The following is a 19,371-nucleotide window of genomic DNA, read 5'->3' as shown; positions in this document are numbered from 1 at the left end:
GAAGCAGAACACAGAGTAGTGGAAAGAATACACAAGTCAGTACAAAGAACAGAGCACGGCTGTCAAGCTCCTGGCAATTCATGAACTTCTGCTGCTGAACATATTCATGCTGCCTTGGATCAAGTTCCATTTGTACAAGGGACCAACTGAGGTACGGTTTCCATTCTTGGAATCTTAGTTCATCTCTGTCTCTCTAATTGCACTAAATGTTTCCTTACTATAAATTTCTCATTATTAAAGCCACTTGAGGGGCATCTGGGTGGCTCAGTGGATTAAAGCTTCTGCCTTCGGCTCAGGTCATGATTCCAGGGTCCTGGGATTGAGCCCCACATCAGGCTCTCTGCTCAGCAGGGAACCTGCTTCCCCCTCTCTCTCTGCCTTCCTCTCTGCTAACTTGTGATCTCTGTCTGTCAAATAAATAAATAAACATCTTTAAAAAAAATAAAAATGAAACAACTTGAGTGAATCTCTGTTTCCTTCCACTAAAAGATCCTAACTACAACATCTATAGAGTTCTGTCTAATGCATCTATCTCTGTGAATCAACTAATATATATATTTGGCCTTGAAAGTCAGTAGAGTCACCCTCATTTTTACCTAGGGATGGTAGCAACAAGGTCATGATATACTGCTAGATTCCATACAACCAGCTAAATAATTTGTATAGTTACATTTCATACAACAAGCTAAATAATCTTGTTCTGTATTTATAGGCAAGATCCATTACATAGCTTGTAAGCCTTTTATGGGGTGGAGCTATGTCTTTCTTCTTTTAAGCACCCAAACACGTGCATTGTACTATGAGGTTGATAGTATATATCCCTGGATTTACTGTGATCTTTCCATATTCTCCCTTGTCCTAGCTTCTCAGGAGTCAGAAACACACATATGAAATTGAGATTTAAGATTTGCATATTTACCTTTTTTCTTAAATTAACAGTACCATTACTTCAAATCAATAACCTCATTTTTGAAGTATGCTTTTTAATGACACAATCAAAAAGTAACTTGGTTCTATCATAACAGTGACATTCTGCTCGATAAAAAACAATTGGAAAACTTTCTAGTGCACAGATTTTCTTAAAGAAGTTTATAATATACACATTTATATTTTACATGTACAAATTGTTATTGGTCATTCATAGTACATTATGTAGCTTTCATATCATGATGCTTTATAACACTTGAATTCAGTATATGATCTTGGAAATGATGGAAGATAGATAAATAGACAGAGATGCATACACACACATATACTTTGTTTACCTGGTATTGAAACAATTGAGCTCATCTCCATGAATTAAATCAGAAGCCATTTGAAAGAATCTTTCTGGAGGAAGTGTTCACCTAACAAAAACAAGGAAACTGAAAACTAGTCATACCCAAGCTGTAACTCTCTCCTCACACAAAAGCAGATCAGGATTGCAGTGTCTGTCGAATGAATGCTCCTTTCAGAATCACTATAAGGAAGTTTATAAGTATGTTTACCAAGCATTACAAGTTAAATGCCTAGTGTAATCTTGTCTGCATTAAAATCACTTGGTTGTTGAGGTTTACTGTTGAGGTTTATAGGGTGGGATTGATCCAGATTATCTTTTTCTGAAAATAAGCATGGTTTTGTTAAGTTTCACCATTAATTCACACAAACACAATCTCTTAGCAAAGAGTATAAAATCCTATTAAAACAAAAGCTAGATTATAGAATGAGATAAAACTGAATATTGTCTCCACGCTGGAATTTGAGCAGAATCTATACTTAGAGCTTTTGGGAATATTGACGAGTTTAATATCAATTGACCCATTTCCTAAAATTTGTGGGCTAAGGGTCTCTCAGTGCATCTTAAGGCAGACTAGAAAGTATTGAACAGAAAGAAACTGTCTTAGGGTTTGTAGTTATAAGGTCCAACTGTATGTTGGGATTAGGCTCTGCTACTATCTCTGCTTCATCTACAATTAAAACTTTGACAGATATGTGGCTTATTGAAAGTATAATTCTTACTTGCATTATCTGGTATCAAGAGTCTGCATAAGATAAGAGAATCCTTTGGCGGTGGAGCAGTATTGACACCAACCCCAAATTTGGAAAAAGATGTCTGTCTGCATCACTGTCAATGAAACACCATGTGTGACCAAGCCAAATCCTACATTCATAATACCCTTACTGAAAGACAGCTCACAAATAAAGGGAACAGCTTCTCGTATAAGTACTATTCATAATTCAAAAACAGAAATACCTTGCCAACAGAGTCATCAGGACACAGGAAATGCACTCTAAAAGGCATGCTGATCGATGCAGACATTTCAGTTCTCATTCAGGCTTCAGAAGGTTCCATCAACATTCAGTTTGCAAACTCAGGGATATAGGTAGAGATTCTGCATGAAAGAAAAACACCTTTATAGTGTGCTATGCAGAAAACATCAATAAAGACTAAAAAATCAGATAACATGATTGTTTGCATGGCAGTGGGGCCCAGGAATTGTTTTCAGAGAAGGGAAGATAGCTTAGAATATTACGGTATTTAAAATAGTGTTTATAAGTAGTAATAAATGCAAAGTGGAGGTTAACAGTTAAGTTTTTAAAAAGTGTTTTCTATTAATTTTTACAATTTTGTCAGAGTTTTGGGAACAAACTTCCTTTAAAATTGCAATAACCACAGCGGTATTACTGTGAGATATAAATGTGGATGCAGTTCCGCTGAAAACATATTTATTTCATAATTTTATAAAGCTTTTATTTAAATTCCAGTTAGTTAACATACAGAGTAATATTAGTTTCAGGTATACATTATAGTGATTCAACACTTCCATAAGTCACCCTGTGCTCATCGAACAAGAAAAACCAGAGCCTGACAGTAATTGATGTGGTAATATATTTTACTCAGGAACTATTGCAATAGGGGAAAAGAGACCTCAATATAGAACTGGGGTCAATTTCAAACACAAGAACAAGTAGGGATTTACAGCCAAAGATCAGGGTGGTGATGAGTGGATGGAAAATTACTACTATGAAAATCACAGGTTAAGAGGGATTCTGGCTAACCGACTTGACAGGATTCTTGCTGAAGGCAGGCTAGGGTGGCCAGATGTGACCTGAGGAGTTGAGGTCCATGAAGAATTTGATTAGATATTGAAGGCAATCGGATATGGAGTGTGGGAGCTGGCTAAACTAACTTAGCAGGACTTCTGCTAAAACTTGGCAATGCAAAGAGGAACAAAGAAGCCCAAAGGTGAGGCCCTAGTTGAGAAGATGGTTCAGAGGATATAGGTAGAGATTCTGTAGAGTTTGGTCATGGAGATCATTGTCAATGCCTATCTGCTAGAATATAGTAAACAGCAGTAAGAGATAAGAAGAAAAATAAGTGGTGATTGCTGTCCTAAAGAGTCTTGTAGTGAAGTAAGGGAGATACGACATTTCCTTAAATATAAACATTAGACATGAACCAAGACTAAGACTACCATTAAAATCATATTGCTATGAATGGGCTAAATCACAAAAGTCCTAAAACCCTACTAGGCTGAATAGTAGACTTTAGCATGACTTTTCAAAGTTTCCTTCCCCATCAGCTTGTGCGAATCTCCAGTGGAGATGGTCCCTTCTTCTCTTCTTTATCAGTTCTTGCAGAAACCAAGCACCCAGCATTAAGTCCTTTATTGATGGCCTCCAGTGTTCTGAGAGCACAGGATCTTCCTTGGGACCTTCTATTGTGACCACCCAGCTTAGGAGAGGTGTGAAGGGTCTAGCTGTGTGTTTATTTCCATAGCAGAGCTCAGTTAGACTTTTCATGAAACTTTAAGGAAACTTTAGTATTTTCGTAATACTAGAACCAAACATTCTCAAGGCCATAAACTCAGGACACCTGCAGCACCTCCTGGCGTGGCAATAAAGGCTGATGCCCTGCGGCAGGAGCCAGTGGAATGCCACCCTCCACACACCTGCAGACATTAGCACCTTTTATAAAATGTCAGATTCTTCATCACACATTTATCCTTCCCACTTGAAGACCTATCTTCCAAGTGCTCATTTCTTCTCCTACCCTATACTTTTTTTCTGGGAAAACTTGCAGAGGACCCATTTTCCCTATTCCGAGAAAATACCACCCCTAGAACTATCAGTTTGGTGTCCTTATTCTCTATACACAACTAGATAATGAATTCACGACACAGTGGCTCAAGATCCTCTGTTTTCCCAACGCAGAGTCATTCACCATATGTAAAACATCTGTAGTTAATCCAGGTTGAAGAAACACAAACTCAATTTTCTTTATTACATGTTTATTTTAGCCAACTTTTCTATTTAAAAAAAAAACTTCAGAACTTACCAAAAAATTGCTGAAGGAAAATAGTACGATGATCAATAGACCCTGTACCTAGATTTACACTGTTAACATTTTGACACATTGTCTTTATCTCTGTATGCTTTTTATTCTTCAAATAATTTGAGAATTGATTGCAAGCAGGAAACAACACTTCATCTCTAAACATTTGGGCATATGTCTGCTAAGAACAAAAGCATTTCCTGACATAATCACAATGCACTTACTGCATTTGGGAAGCCTGACAGTCCATAGTCAATGTTGCCAACTGTCTCAATAGTGTTCTTCATGAATTTTAGAAATTGGATTGGTGATCCCACATTGCATTTTATAGTCATATCTCATTGTCTCCATTAATATAAAACAGGTCCTCTCCTTTTTGTGTGTTTGTGTCTTTCTGGACATTGGCATTTGAGAATATTCCACAGAAATTGTCTTGTCAGACATTTTTTTTTTATACTCCTTCCTCCAGAATAAAGTGAAGTTCAGGTTCACATGGTCCTCCAGTGCTTCTCTGCATCAGAACTTTTATCTCTTCATAAGTACCTGGTTATGACTCTCTCTCTCTCTCTCTCTCTCTCTTTCAGACACACACACACACACACCCCTACGTCTCCATAAGAACAAGCAAGTGCATCCAATACCCACACAGGGAACAAAATAAGGAGAAAATCCTCCCACTTCCAAATTAAGCCAAAACTAGCAAACATACAAAGCTGCTAGGCACAGCACTGACTCCTCCAAAATATCAATTTACATTACAGAAGGAATTTTCAGTTTAAAAAAGCTACATAGAAATGACTTGTTTCTTTAGCTTTTTACAAGTATAGTAGGTAGCTATGCCTCTACTTTTATATAAATAAAATACTCATACCAATTCTTTACCTTTTTAAAATTAAGGATAATTTATTTCAAAAGATTTTTGGTGCTTCCAGCTCTTCAGAAGGAAAATATTTGTGGCTTATGTTTTTTTCTTAGTTATTATTCAAAGTTTTACAAATCTTCAGTCAGATTTCAGGCAGGTACACCATTACAAATATTTAAAATGGGAAATAACAACTATTCCAAAGACTGAAAAAAGAAATGGGTTGAAAAGATAGTACAGAGCTAGATGTAAGGGTCCAAGAAACAGAAGCTCCATTCGAATGACAAATAAGGGGATTTCTTAGGTCATAGAATATGAACCCCTGAAGAAGAAAAACTCCAGGGTTATTAATTCATTAGCAGCAACAATCAGATTTTGCCATTTTCCTACTCAATAGTAATCAGCAAGTCATTGTAATACAGCTATGTCGCCCAGCATCAAATAACTCTATACCACTGAAGGGAGGCAGAAAAGGGGACTATCTTTTGTCTTTGTATTTAAGAACTTAAAAACTCTCCTCTGAAGCTCTCAGATACCGCTTCATATCTCATAGGCCATAAATGGGTGATGGGCCCAGCCCAAAATCCATCACTGGCAAAAGTTACAGGACTTGATAATTGGCTTAGACCCATGAGGATTTACCAAAGTAGTATGTGGGGAAAGACATAAAACCAGAATGAAATTTAGGCTCTGCCCTCAGAGAAAAGATTGGCAATAAATGTTGGGTGAGCAAGTATCAGTTTTACCTACATCCTCTCTAAATAGGTACTGTTCTATACCTCATACGTTTCTAAAAATACAATTCTTAGAATTTGTCAGTCCACTGCCCAGTCTAACTCTCTGAAGACAAAGGAAATTTCAAAGAAAGTCAGTGTTTTTCCAAATGGATCTAATTTTTGACCAACCCGGCAGAAAGAAACTTAGACCCCCGCCGGTAATGGCCAGCAATCCCTGTCCTGAGGATGAAAGCTTACTCTAAACTTTGCTGTGAAAGAGAGGAGAAGGCAAGGGGGCGTCCACACTCAGAGATGAAGACCCTTTGCTTGTTGCTCGTGCTTTTATTGGTCGTTCGGGGATAATCACAAATCACTGTTTTTCAAGCCAGTGGTAAGTGACAAGGGGCCTTACAGGAACTAGGGGAATCTGTTTACAGGAAAGATACATATGCTAATCTGTGTGTTCCACGAGCACAGCTGAATATAGCCAAAGGGACAATGCATGCAGCTCTTAGATCAGATGGCGGCTGTTTGAGTTAAGAAAGCTTCAGGAAGGCAACTCCCATTGGCATTCCATTGGCAAAGCAGTCACCCAGCTGGATTCCAAATGCCTCTGTCCTTCTCTGAAACCCTCACTGCCTCCAGTGGCCTCCATGTTACATTTTAGCAAGCCAGGTATTATGGCTGATTTCCTGCTCTACATTAACCCCAACAGACCCCCTGCTGTAAAGTGGAAGAGATGGAACATCAAAAAAAGCAGAATAATCGTAAACCAGTCTCTTACATATACCTGACAAATTGTACCTACTGGACCAGTTTTTAAGCCTGGTGTCAAAGAGAGCAACCAGGACATCATTTTTCCATGTGCAAAGTCTAGAGTCACACTTCTGCTGTACGGCACTGTACGGGGACTGGCTCACCCAGGCTCCTGAGAATGGATGGATATGGTTAGAACAATGGCTATATAATGGTGTGCTACTGTGTGTCTTTCCCCAGCTCGGTGGTGTCACATTGTAGCATGAAATCCACTGTGGTGAGTGCATTAACACCACAGATATTCTCAAATGCTACAGAGCAAGGATTCCTTCTCTGAGCAGAGAGCTGATTGCTAAGCATTTATCAGCAAACCACTTCATTTTCAGCTCCTTTACTTTTTTTAGCTGGATAACCTTGGGTAATTTTTCCACCTATGCCCTTATTTTCTTCCTACACTGGAGCTAAAAGTAACTACCTCGTGGACAAAATATGTTTTATAGAACATCTAGCCACCCGTTAGATATATCATAGTCAATAAATATACATTATATTATTAGTGGTACAATCATGGAAGTGATTCTTCTAGAGGTTGTAGTGCCATGTGAATAAGTAACATATGCAACAGATCCAGGACCTGCAAACCCTAAACCTTCCAACAGAGCCTGGTCAGTATTAAAAATACAGATGCAAATACATTTGACAGGAGCATTAATAGTTAATGCATTTAGGTGGTAGTTTCTGTGTTCCTTAAAATTATTCAAATACCTGGGCCCTGGATGGCTCAGTGGCGTTAAGTGGCTGACTCTTGATTTCAGCTCAGGTCATGGTCTGGGGGTCCTGAGGTCAAGCCCCACAGCAAACTCTGTGCTCAGCAGGGAGTCTGCTTGAGGATTCTTTCTCTCCCTCTCCCTCTGCCCCTTCCCCTACTCTCTCTGAAAAAATAAATCTTAAAAAAAAAAAATTATTCAGATATTATGGAGACTGCTTTTCTAGAAATCTAGGTTTGGTGCCATTGTCATTTATGAGACATCAGTTTGGGGTGAGAAATCTAGTTTAGTTTAATGAGGTTGTTTTAAAACATATGAAATGGATATAGGAGACCTAGACGTTCTTAAATGTGCCTGACATTAGCTAGCATCTTGTGTGTCTGTTATTTTTTTGAATCTTTTAAATTGTTTTTTAATTTTTTAATTAACATATAATGTATTATTTGTTTCAGAGGTATAGGTCTGTGATTCATCAGTCTTAAACAATTCGTCGAACTCACCATAGCACATACCCTCCCCAATGTCTGGGTTATTTTTTTTTCTTTTTTAAGACTTTATTTATTTATTTGAGAGAGCAACAGACTGAAAGAGCATGAAAGGGGTGAGGGGCAGAGGGAAAAGCAGGCTTTCCACAAGCAGGCAGGGAGCCCAATGCAGGGCTGAATCCCAGGACCCCAAGATCGTGACCTGAGCCGAAAGCAGATGCTTAACCAACTGAGCCACCCAGGTGCCCCTTGTATGTCTATTTCATCTCTATTAATACCCTTTATCCTCCGAGTTTGGGTTCCGACATCTGTAACATGTAAAGGCTGAACTTACCCGGTAGTCACCAGTGCCTCAGGCACTGTCAGCACATAGAACTGTGGTGTCTTCTCCCACATCGGTCACATTTCACTCCTTAGAACTGAAACTCGGGTCTACCAGATTCAAAATCCATTTGTTATTTCCATAACTAGTCCTCATGCCATCTCCACCTCATGTCCCAAAGGTATCTTAGAAATAGTCACGAGGGATCCATGGGACTCCATGCATGCTGTTCTTCCTTCGGTTGTCCAAGCTCATCAGGCTCCTTTCAGCCTCCTGGGTTTTGTGTCTATTGTCCCCTCTTGCCAGAAACACTCATGTCCTTACTGTGCACATGCCATCTCCTCCCATCCTTTAGATTTGTGTGAGTCTGCTCAGGCCACAATAACAAAGGGCCATAGACGGGAAGACTTAAAAAACAAATTAATTTACCCCCATTTCTGCAGGCTTGAAGTCCAAGACTGAGGTAACAGCAGTTAGTTTCTGAGGAGGCCACCCTCCTCATCTTGAAGATGGCTTCTTTCTGGGTCCCCCACAGCCTTTTCTCTGTGTGCATGTGGAAAATTCCGTTGTCTCTTCCTCTTTTTGTAAGAGCAAAAGTCCTATGAGCTTAGCGCCGCACATTTATAACCTCATTTAGTTTTAATTACCTTAAAGGCCCTGTCTTCAAATACAATCACACTAGGGGTTATGGCTTCAACATACAAATGGTGGAGTAGGGGGGAGTGGGGAAGTCAGACCATATACTGTCCCCGTTAAAGGACACAGTTCAGACCATATAATGTCCCTGGTTAAAGTTCACTTGATCAACAAGTATTGTCCTGACCCATCCTCTCTAAATTTAACCTCTTCTGTTTTTCCAGAACTGTACCATGTTCATTTCCTTCTATGTGTATACTATTTATTTATTTTATTCATTTTTATACTGTTTATTTATTTAGAGCCTATTTTCACCATCATGATACAGATAATAGCCTGAAGATAAGATACAGGGTCACAATATCCACAACCATACGTTCAGTAATAAGCATAAAGCCTGGCACGTAGTGGGCAGTCAACACATCCTATCCTTCATTCACTCATTTATTTATTGCATAAGCATATTTTACATCAAGATGCAAAAGAAGAATGACTCCTAACATTTACTGAACTCCTCTGTGTCCTGGCAGTGTTACAGATGTTTCACAAGCATTATTTCATTTATTCTTCATATTCATAAGTTGATGCCATTTTACTTTCTAGTGGTAATGATACTCCATGCCTGCATTTATTATACACAAGAGTAAAATTAATGGGTCAAAATATAATAAACATTTTTAGGCTTTTGGCAAATATTGTTCAACTGAGTTCCAGAAAAATCTGTAATAATTTAGATAACTAGAGCTGAGTGCCCACATTACCACACCATTCATTTTTATATTTTTAACGTAAGTGTTAACATTCATTTTTATACTAGCTACTTTTAGTGGTGAATGTGGTATAGAGTTGCAATTTTAGTTTATTAAATTTAATTTATTTGGTTACCAATGAATCTGAAAGCAAGATCCTTGGCTGTCTACTCTACACATATCTTTTCTTACACGCCTCCACGTGCCCCTGATTCTTCATAGGATGTTGCCTAGAAACCTCCAAGAATTCCTAAGTTTTCAGCACCATGTAACAGAAAGATCTTACTGTGATGGTTGTATAAAATTGTTCAATTTTAGTTAAAAACTTCTCTGCATAGAATTCTTTAATAACTCTTGATTACCTTCAAGATTAAGCACAAACTCCTTATAATGTATAAATCATTATATTTGCTGGCCACTACCCGATTTCCAGGGTAATCTCTCCCGCTCTCTCCTTCACACTTCATGATCAAGCAACAGGGCTGCCTATAGTTTTCTACATGCACAGTACTTCTCCTTTCCATTTCTTGTCTAAAGATCTCCCTTGTTCTCTGGCCATGGTACCTTTCCCTGATTTTCCCCTTCCTAGTTTCCTCAGCTTCATACCCTCTGACAAATGCCCATTTCTATTCAGCATTATTCAACAAATTTTTATTGTGTGATTTTTCTGGACCAAGATATCACTTCCTGTGTAAATACATACCTACTGACTCTATTGAGTGACTCTCTGTTTCCCTGTAGCTCCCAATTATTTCTGAATTGTAATCATCTGCCCATTTGTGTCTTAGAGTCCAGACAACGAACTCCTCGAAGATGTAGACCATCTTCATTTTATATTCTTAGGAACTAACACAGTGCCAGTGATAATAACAGAGTAAAGGTCTTTAACAAATCTGTTTAAATGAATAGGTGAATACGGGGCACCTGGGTGGCTCAGTGGGTTAAAGCCTCTGCCTTCGCCTCAGGTCATGATCCCAGGGTCCTGGGATCGAGCCCCTCATCGGGCTCTCTGCTCAGTGCAGAGCCCGCTTCTCTCTCTCTCTCTCTGCCTACTTGTGTTCTCTGTCTGTCATATAAATAAATAAAAATTAAAAAAAAAAATGAATAGGTGAATAAATGACTGAGAAAATGAATTATTAACCCTGAGCAGGAAATGTAACATTTCTTCCTGGGAAATGGGAGGGAAAGAAGAAACCTAGTTGCATTTATCAGTAAGGGTTCTGTCAACAAAAGAAACAACTCCAGGTATTTGATGTTGGAAGGGATATGACAGATGGTATTATAACCAGGAGAGCAAAGATTAAGGAATCTGGTGAAGTATGATGTGATCAATTAGGGTAACAAGTTTTTATTTACTTGCTGCCACAGTGCAAGCAAGGGACAAAAGGAGACATTGACTTCCCAGTGTTCTATTTCTCCCCATAGAGTGGCACTAGCCAGGGATCAGGTGGATGTGTGGTCAGGATGGCAGAAATCACAGATCCAGGACTGAGAAGTCCTGACCAAAAGGCTCTACCTCTTTATGGATCCATTAGTTGGCAGGCAGGACTCAGGGAAGAGCTAGCAGTGGAAATGTCTGGGAAGTACAGAGACCCCCTAGGCCTCCTGATGAAGTAGTCTTCAATATGCACATGAACATGGTTGGCCTAGAGAGCCTAACTCCTTGACTATCCCTCCCACCAGAGAACTTCAGTGCCCTGGTTATGCAACAAGTCTGCTAAGATGAGGGCAGCTTCTCCCTTAGAAGTCTTCTTGGCAAAGCCTTATGTTATTGCCTGTGGTCTGGGCTGAGCAGTCATGTAGGATTTTGGTCTGGCAGTCTAGAATTCGAGTTCAATTTATGTAGGAACTGTGGGAAAATGCCAGTGACAAGCACCACGGCCTGTAGAAGCAAATTGGATGACCAATTAGAGAATATCCTTGAGGTGGGAAAACCTCATACAGATCTTCTTCAACTTAAAATGGAGTTATGTCCCGATAAACCCTTTGTAAAATGAAAATATTGTCAGTTGAAAATATACTTAATATACCTAACCCATCTGACATCATAGTTTAGACTAGCATACCTTACATGTGCTCAGAACACTTGTATCAGCCTTCAGCTGGGCAAATTCATGCAACAGTGCTCTATATCTCACATAAGTCTTTTCTCTGAAAGAGAAAACCAGAATGGCGATACGGGTACAGATGATTGTAGCATATAGTTGTTTACTCTCGTAATCACACGGCTGACTGGGGGCTGCATCCTGATGCCATCGCGCGTCCTGAGAGAGTACCAGATTGCGCGAGTATTGCTTGCCTGGGAAGATAAAAATTCAAAATGTGAAGGACAGTTCCTACTAAATGAGTATCACTCTCACACTCTCCTAAAGTCGAAGAACTGTAAGTTGAACCATCCTAACTGGGGAACCAACTGTATTTGCCTTCTACCAAAGCTCTTGTTTGCCCACCACACCTAGGATAAATGATGATTTCTGCTTCTTTTTAGCTAGCTACATCTTGCATAAAAGAGTTACTACAATCTTACCTGGAATATTCTTGACGGAAATTCGGTAAATCTAATCCCAAGGTTTCTAACCCATGTGATTCTCAGTAACATATGCAAAGGGAATAATGATCCTGAGTTGTCAATCAACAAACCTACACAGTACACTAGCCAGAGAGTATGGGGATGGTAGGGAGAGAATATTCTTGCCAGACAGACTCCGTGTAATTTAAAATATCAGAAGCAAAATTAGGAACGTGTGGAATTGGAATGGGTGACTACAACAATGACCGGACCACAACAATGGCCACAACAATGACCACTGAGAGAGACTAAAAGAAATGGGACAGTGGGATGGTCAGGAACTGTCCCAGTGATGACCTAGAAAATGGAAAGAGCTAATTCGTAGATATCAAGAATTTCACAAAGTGAAAAATTTGAGTTTTACTACTGAATTTTGTTCACTTAAATTAATAAAACGTTTTAGATACTCTCAGTGTGACTTCTATACATGTTACTCAGTGTTCCAAATGTAGGACAAAACAGTTGTTACTTTCACTGTTACTGGTATCTACTGGTCTCAATTTTCTCCAAGATAGTTTGTCAAAGTACAAAGTATAAAGTACATTAAGAACTTCAGAACTGTTTTGTAGTTTTTTTGTTGTTTTTCTTTTTTCTTTAGCTCCTAGGTACTATTTTTAGGAATTCATTTTAGAGAAAAAAGTTTGAGTTGCTCGTCACCAACAACCTAAATATCCACCAGTAAGGGAAAGTTAAACATAAATTGTAACATATCTCAAAAGGAGAACGTTATGAAATCATTAAAAATTAGATATTGGAAATAAATGTCATGGATTATGAACTGAGTACATTTTTAATGTTAAGGGGCATTTTTATCTTATAAAGTATTTCTATTTATAAATATTTATAAATATATCTATATATTTATACAAATTATAAAACATTTTATAAAATAAATATTATTTTGTAAAAATAATGTGTACCTTTTGCCTTTTGCATACATAGCAATGAAGAAAAGCACCAAAATCTTAATGGCAGTTTTTCTATGTGATATTATAGGTCTTTTTTTCTCTTCAAAGTTTGTTGCTTGTTTTTATGAGTTGTATAATAAACACATTTTACTTTTATAAAAATTGAGTTGCTTTGAGAACCCATTTGATATTTGAGTTCATAAATTTGAAATCAAACTAATCAATGTAGTATGTGTGATTCTCCAGTTTTCAAGCCACTCCCACAAGACCAAGTAGGAAATTAGGAAACCAGAAGTTTATAATAATCCAAGGTTGTTGTTTGAAGCCAAGCAAAGCAAGTTGGCAGAAGTTGCAGAGGGCTGGTGGGAGTTGAGTGTGAGACACCATGATACCTGGCCTGGCTAGACACAAAAGTGAAGTGTTTTGGGATGGGAAAAGAATACTGGAATATAAAAAGGAAAGAATTGAAGAGCAGATGATGCTAAGGAAATTTTTCTTTGGCGATGAAACAATTCAAGTTAAGGGCAAAGTCTGGAGTGTGACTGTAGTACTAAGGAGACAGTTGACAGAGGAAAAATAAAAGCAAGGACAGTGATCAAGGACCTCAGCAGATGGTGTACAGGACAGTCCATCTGCAGGATATGCAGGTCCCTTGAGATAAGAGCAAGACACAATAAGGATCCCAAATCCTCAGTGGTTATAACAGGATCCCCTAGAGGAGGGGGAGGAGGTGTCACAAGACAGAGGGTAAAGGCATGGCCTGAGAGGCATATAGGAAGTGACAGTGGGAAAAAGATGAAAACTGCAGTACTGCTTCCATGTTTGGAGTTCTCAGAATTCCATTTTTAACTAAAAAAATAAAAAATAAATAAAATTTTAAAAACCAGAACAAATATAAAAACCCAACACTTTGATTTTTAACATTTTTAATTATCATCCCTCTTTTAAAAATTTGTTCAGATGTAACCAATTTTCCTAGGGTACCTTTGTGATTACTTAGCTTCTGAAGGGGAAGAGGTTATAGTATCAGTTAATTTACTTCCCAGCTATCATTACAATGATTAATGACTGCCCATACAGAAGAGTGTGCTTTTAATTTTTTTTCTCATTAAAATTGTGCAAGGAATGTTGACAGTACCAATTGTACCTTAACAGGCATTTCAGGTTCAAGAATATTTGAGAACTATTCTGTGGATGGTTGCTCCAGTGAATAGATTTCAAATTATGTGAAATTGGTTTTATGTGAAAAGTGCAAGAGTTTGTCCTAAAAATACATTAATTTTATTAGATTGTTTAGAGCTTTGGAGTTCCCTCTGGACAGAGCCAAGAGTGCCTTCATTGCCTCCTCCATGTACTGAGCTGGTCCAAAGTAATTCTCTATTGTGATGGTAATCCATCCATTCTGAAAGTGGTAAAATGGGGGTGGGGGTTTCATAAAGGCAAATGAACCCAGAGGTGGTTGTGGCCTCAAAGGACAGTGGTCAGGGAAAGACAGTCCTTTTCCTTTGAGCTCTCATCAACATATTCTCAAGGTGGGAGCTCTATGTCCAAGACCTCTTCATCACTAAGATTTCTGGACTTCAGAACTCCTCTGTGTAGTGTCTTATCACAACAAAGAAGCCTGAACTTCTTGAATGGTGGTGCAAGGCTTTCAGAGCCAGGAAGCAGAAGCAGCCAGCGCTCCTAAAGCTTGGGCTCAAAACCACGATGGCCGTTTCCACTGTAAGTCGCAAGCAGCCCAGATTCAAGAAGGTCAGTAGCACATGTGCACAGAGAAGGAAGGAATTTTTGGCAGCGGCCATATTTCTTGTTAGAGCCTACATGGTGTGGAGGGATGTAGGAGGAGGGGGTGTGCCATAATGAGTATGGAAAATTGTTGTTCTTAGCAGTTGAGGAAGAGATTAGAAAATTACTTGGATAAACGGATGGTATGATAGAAATAAGCACTAATCTCATGGTGTATAAAATAACAAAAGATATGAAAATGATGAGACATGGAGAGTGTTGTAGACTGAATTGTGCGCCTGCTCCCCCCAGTTTAGATATTGTAGTGCTAAGCTCTAGTACTTAAGGATATGACTGTAGTTGTGGATAGCACCTTTAAATGGATAAGTAAGGTAAAATGAGGTCATTTGGGTGGGCCCTAATCCAGTAAGATGGGTGTCCTTAGAAGAGTGGATATTAAGACTTAAAAAACTGACTAAGGAAAAAATACATGAGGACACAGGAGGAGGCAGCCACTTGCAAACTCATTAGAGAGGTCCCAGAAGAAACTGAACTTGCAATCACCGTGATCTTGGACTTAAGATACCCAGTCTGTGGCACTTTGTGATAACAATCCTAACAGAGCAACGCAATCAGCATCTTCAAGACACTTAGCTCCAGTGGAGATGTAGACAAATAAAGAGGCATTTTTTAAAATATATTTTTTAAAGATTTTATTTATTTATCTGACACAGAGAGAGATCACAAGCAGAGCAGCAGAGAGATTGGGAGAAGCAGGCTCCTTGCTGAGCAGACAGCCCCAGGCAGGCTCAATCCCAAGACCCTGAGATCATGACTTGAGCCAAAGGCAGAGGCTTAACCCACTGAGCCATCCAGGCACCCAAAGACAAATGTTTTAAAGGAAATAAATGTGGTAAATCTTCGTTTAGTAACAACACAGTAGCTGTTTGGTCCCCATGAACCACTACAATCTCTGGCTTTTCACCATTACTCATAAATGAGACATTTCTAATACCCACCACAGGAGTGGACACAGGATGCCAGGGGAATACATAAAAAAGGCAATGTATTCTCTTTCTTTGTATGTTTCACTGGCATAAATTTTCATTGCTTTTTCTTTTTTGTAAAGATTTTATTTATTTGTTTGTGAGTGAGACAGCATACCAGTTGGGAGGAGGAGCGTAGGAGAAGGGCAAGCAGACTCCCTGCTGAGTGAGGAACCCAACTCAGGCCTTAAATCCCAGGTCCCTGAGATCCTGACCAGAGCCAAAGGCAAACCCTTAACCAAATGAGCCACCCAGGTGCCCCTTCATTGCTTTCTCTGAGACATTCTATATAAAACACTGAAATACAGTAGATGCCCACCATGTATTGGTTCTTTAGGTACTCTCTTCCAGCCAATTGTATACGTACATAATTTTTTTATTTTTCTTTTTCTACCCCAGGGAAGGGAAATAAAAGTAGAAAACCAGAGTGGAAGGATCAGAAACAACAACAGCAACAACAAACCCAAACAACTCCACCAGCCTATTCCTTTAGGCTGCACACATGGGGCTGGGGGAGGGGGGTAGGCCTGGCATTGGCTGCTCTAGGTCCTTTAAGAGAGAAACCTCTCACCACCAGTGGCTGCTGGTTCTGGAGCTCTGTGAAGTCGTGCACATGATCTGAGACATTTCTGGTGATTATTTTAAAATATTCTGGATTAATTCATTCTGCTCAAGAAGAATCTTCTCAAGATGAAACTACAATTGAGAGCAAAGATCAGCAAATAGAATTTTTCATTATTCTAAAATAATAATCTATGAAAATATGTTTCAGCAAATACTAATGGCTGTTTAAGGACGTTATTGTATTATCAAAGCTTATACATGATACAGGGTTTATTGAATAGTTGATGATAAAGGGAATTTCACATGGGAAATCTTCCTGGAAGTGGTATTTCTAATAGGATGAGGAAGCATTAATGCGTATCAGGGAGGAGTTATTTATATTTCTGATTTATCATTTTAATTAAGCATTGTTTTTTAATAGCACTCATGACTCAGGGCAGAAAATAAGGCAAGTTAAAGTTATAGGTGTGCGAAATACTCCACCCGGCTCTATGGTTCCTTGCAGAGAGACAGACCAAGGGTCGTACCCAAATAGCTATAAAATAAATGCTTTTGTGGTCAGTGTTTCCAGAAATAATGCTAGGAATAAAAATATCTTTGCACATTCTATATATATTTTTGGACTCTCTCCAGCAGTCTCTCTGGGAAAATGAAGAACATCAAACATAAAAACACTAAACAGCATTTTGGGGCCGCTGCAAATAATCATTCTGAGAGAATCCAAGAAATAGGGAAAGATTCTGTAAAAGTTCCGCTCATACGCTTTTGACACAAGCACAGTCTTGCTTGTGGTTGTGCTGGCTTCTCTCCCATCCCCGCCTGCCTGTCCAACAAGTGACCCTCAGAGGGAAGTTCCAGATGGCTGCTTATCTACATGGCCCACACTTTTTATTAAATAAGGATAAATTCCATAGTTTCCACATTTTAAAAAGCAACACCGACTGCGGTGCCTATTTTGGGGGTAAGCTCACTGCTGCTGGGTATAGGCAGCGACCAAGGTTGTGCATGCTTTTCACTAGGTCCTGGGAAGGCCCTAGGCCTCCTTGCCCTTGCCTGCTGTTCTTCAGCACTCCTTCTGCCCTGGCCTGAATCTGCTATCTGTTCTCAAGAGCACTTTTTTTTTTTTTTTTTTAAGATTTTATTTATTATTTATTTGACAGAGCGAGATCACAAGTAGATGGAGAGGCAGGCAGAGAGAGAGAGAGAGAGAGAGAGAGAGAGAGGGAAGCAGGCTCCCTGCTGAGCAGAGAGCCCGATGCAGGACTCGATCCCAGGACCCTGAGATCATGACCTGAGCCGAAGGCAGCAGCTTAACCCACTGAGCCACCCAGGCGCCCTTTTAATTGTCCCTCTCTCTTTGTTACCAGTTTATCAGGATTCCAGGCGCTAACCATCAGGATCTAACTGGCTGATCCTGGTTCACTTGCCCCTGACTGCCAGGAAGGAGTCAGAGAGAGAAGCTAGAATTGCCTGCTTTGGTTTCTGCTCCGGCAGCCTGGGGACGTGGTGGGGGGGGGGGATACCCTGAAAATAAGAAAGAGGTTTATATGTTTAGTAGACACATAATTAAACTTCAGTGAAGACTTTTATTTCAAATTCATAAAATTGTGTTAATATTTCTAGTAACACTTAAAAACAAGTTTAGCTAGCCTTATGATCCTTCACCAACGGCGTTACCATGTCAAAACAATTGTTTTCTGCTAAGTATGTATATCAGTCAAGGTCATTATCCTTTACTCATAATTTTATTCATGATTTAATGGAAAAGCAAATAGTCTTTCTTAAAAGCTCATCCTAGAGGACCTATTAGAGCTGGGGCAAGTTTTCATTTACTGAGTAATTACTATGTTCCTGGCTGACTCTTGGCTATGTAATTTATAAGCTGTATCTTATTTAGATCTCACAAGGACCTTGCAAACTACATCAATGACTTCATTTTCTGTGTGAAAAAAGTCCCCAAACTGTCTACATACCGAACCCAGGATCCGAATCTAGGATTTCCTAACCCCCTTCCTTCCTTCCTTCTTTCCTTCTTCCTTTCTTCTTCTTTCTTTGACAGCAAAGTCCTTATACATAAAATTATTTCCTCACCACTTCGCATGGCTAATTAGTAGTGTAAAAGCCCATGAAGAAATTTCATGAAGAAATCTACTTTTTTTTCTGAAAATATGTACTTAGTCACCATCATCATAGATTCTCTGACGTAGACTGATTTGTTTTTAAACTTAAAAAAAAAAAAAAATCATTCCAAACTTCCATTTAGAAATGAAAACGGATTTGAAAAGCTATGGATCCTTGACTGTATCATTGAGACATGGTACGGAACCTACAGCGCTCTGAGAGGAAGAGGAGCAGGAGCTCATCAATGTGGTCTCACAGTTGGCATTCTTCACTGGGAACCAGAGCAGAGTGGCAAAACATCTGTCCTCGAATGTTGCAAAGGCCACTGCCCTAGTTAAACTGTTGTGAACTGGGGCACTTGAATCTAAGTAATTCAGGACTTTTATTTTCAGCACATGTCCCCAATCATTCCTGCAGAAATGAAGGCCATTTCTTGACTTCAAATGTGCCATTTACCCTTAGTACACAATCTGTAACTTTTATCCAACCAGTAAAGACAGAAAAGTGGAAAAATGTCACATTCTCAGAATTAAAAAAAAAAAAAAAAAAAAGCTGAAAACATTTGAGGAAAGGGAAAAGTGTTGTCTGAGCCTATTAAACCAAAAACATGTATTTCTTGTTGAGTACCCTGATTATGGTTCCTTTTACTTTATCACTTCTTCTATAATATACTTTACTGAACATAAATAAATTTCACCACTTATTAAAAAAGAAAAGTATCTCCATTCCATACAATTCCATATAATAGACTCATTATAACTTGGAGTTGAGAAGAGGCCTATATTTTGTGAGATTTTCCTATCTAAATGCTAACTAGATCTGAATATGCA

The sequence above is a fragment of the Mustela lutreola genome, chromosome 1, assembly GCF_030435805.1.
Source record: "Mustela lutreola isolate mMusLut2 chromosome 1, mMusLut2.pri, whole genome shotgun sequence".
NCBI lineage: Eukaryota > Metazoa > Chordata > Mammalia > Carnivora > Mustelidae > Mustela > Mustela lutreola.
Note: the sequence above shows the minus strand (reverse complement) of the source record.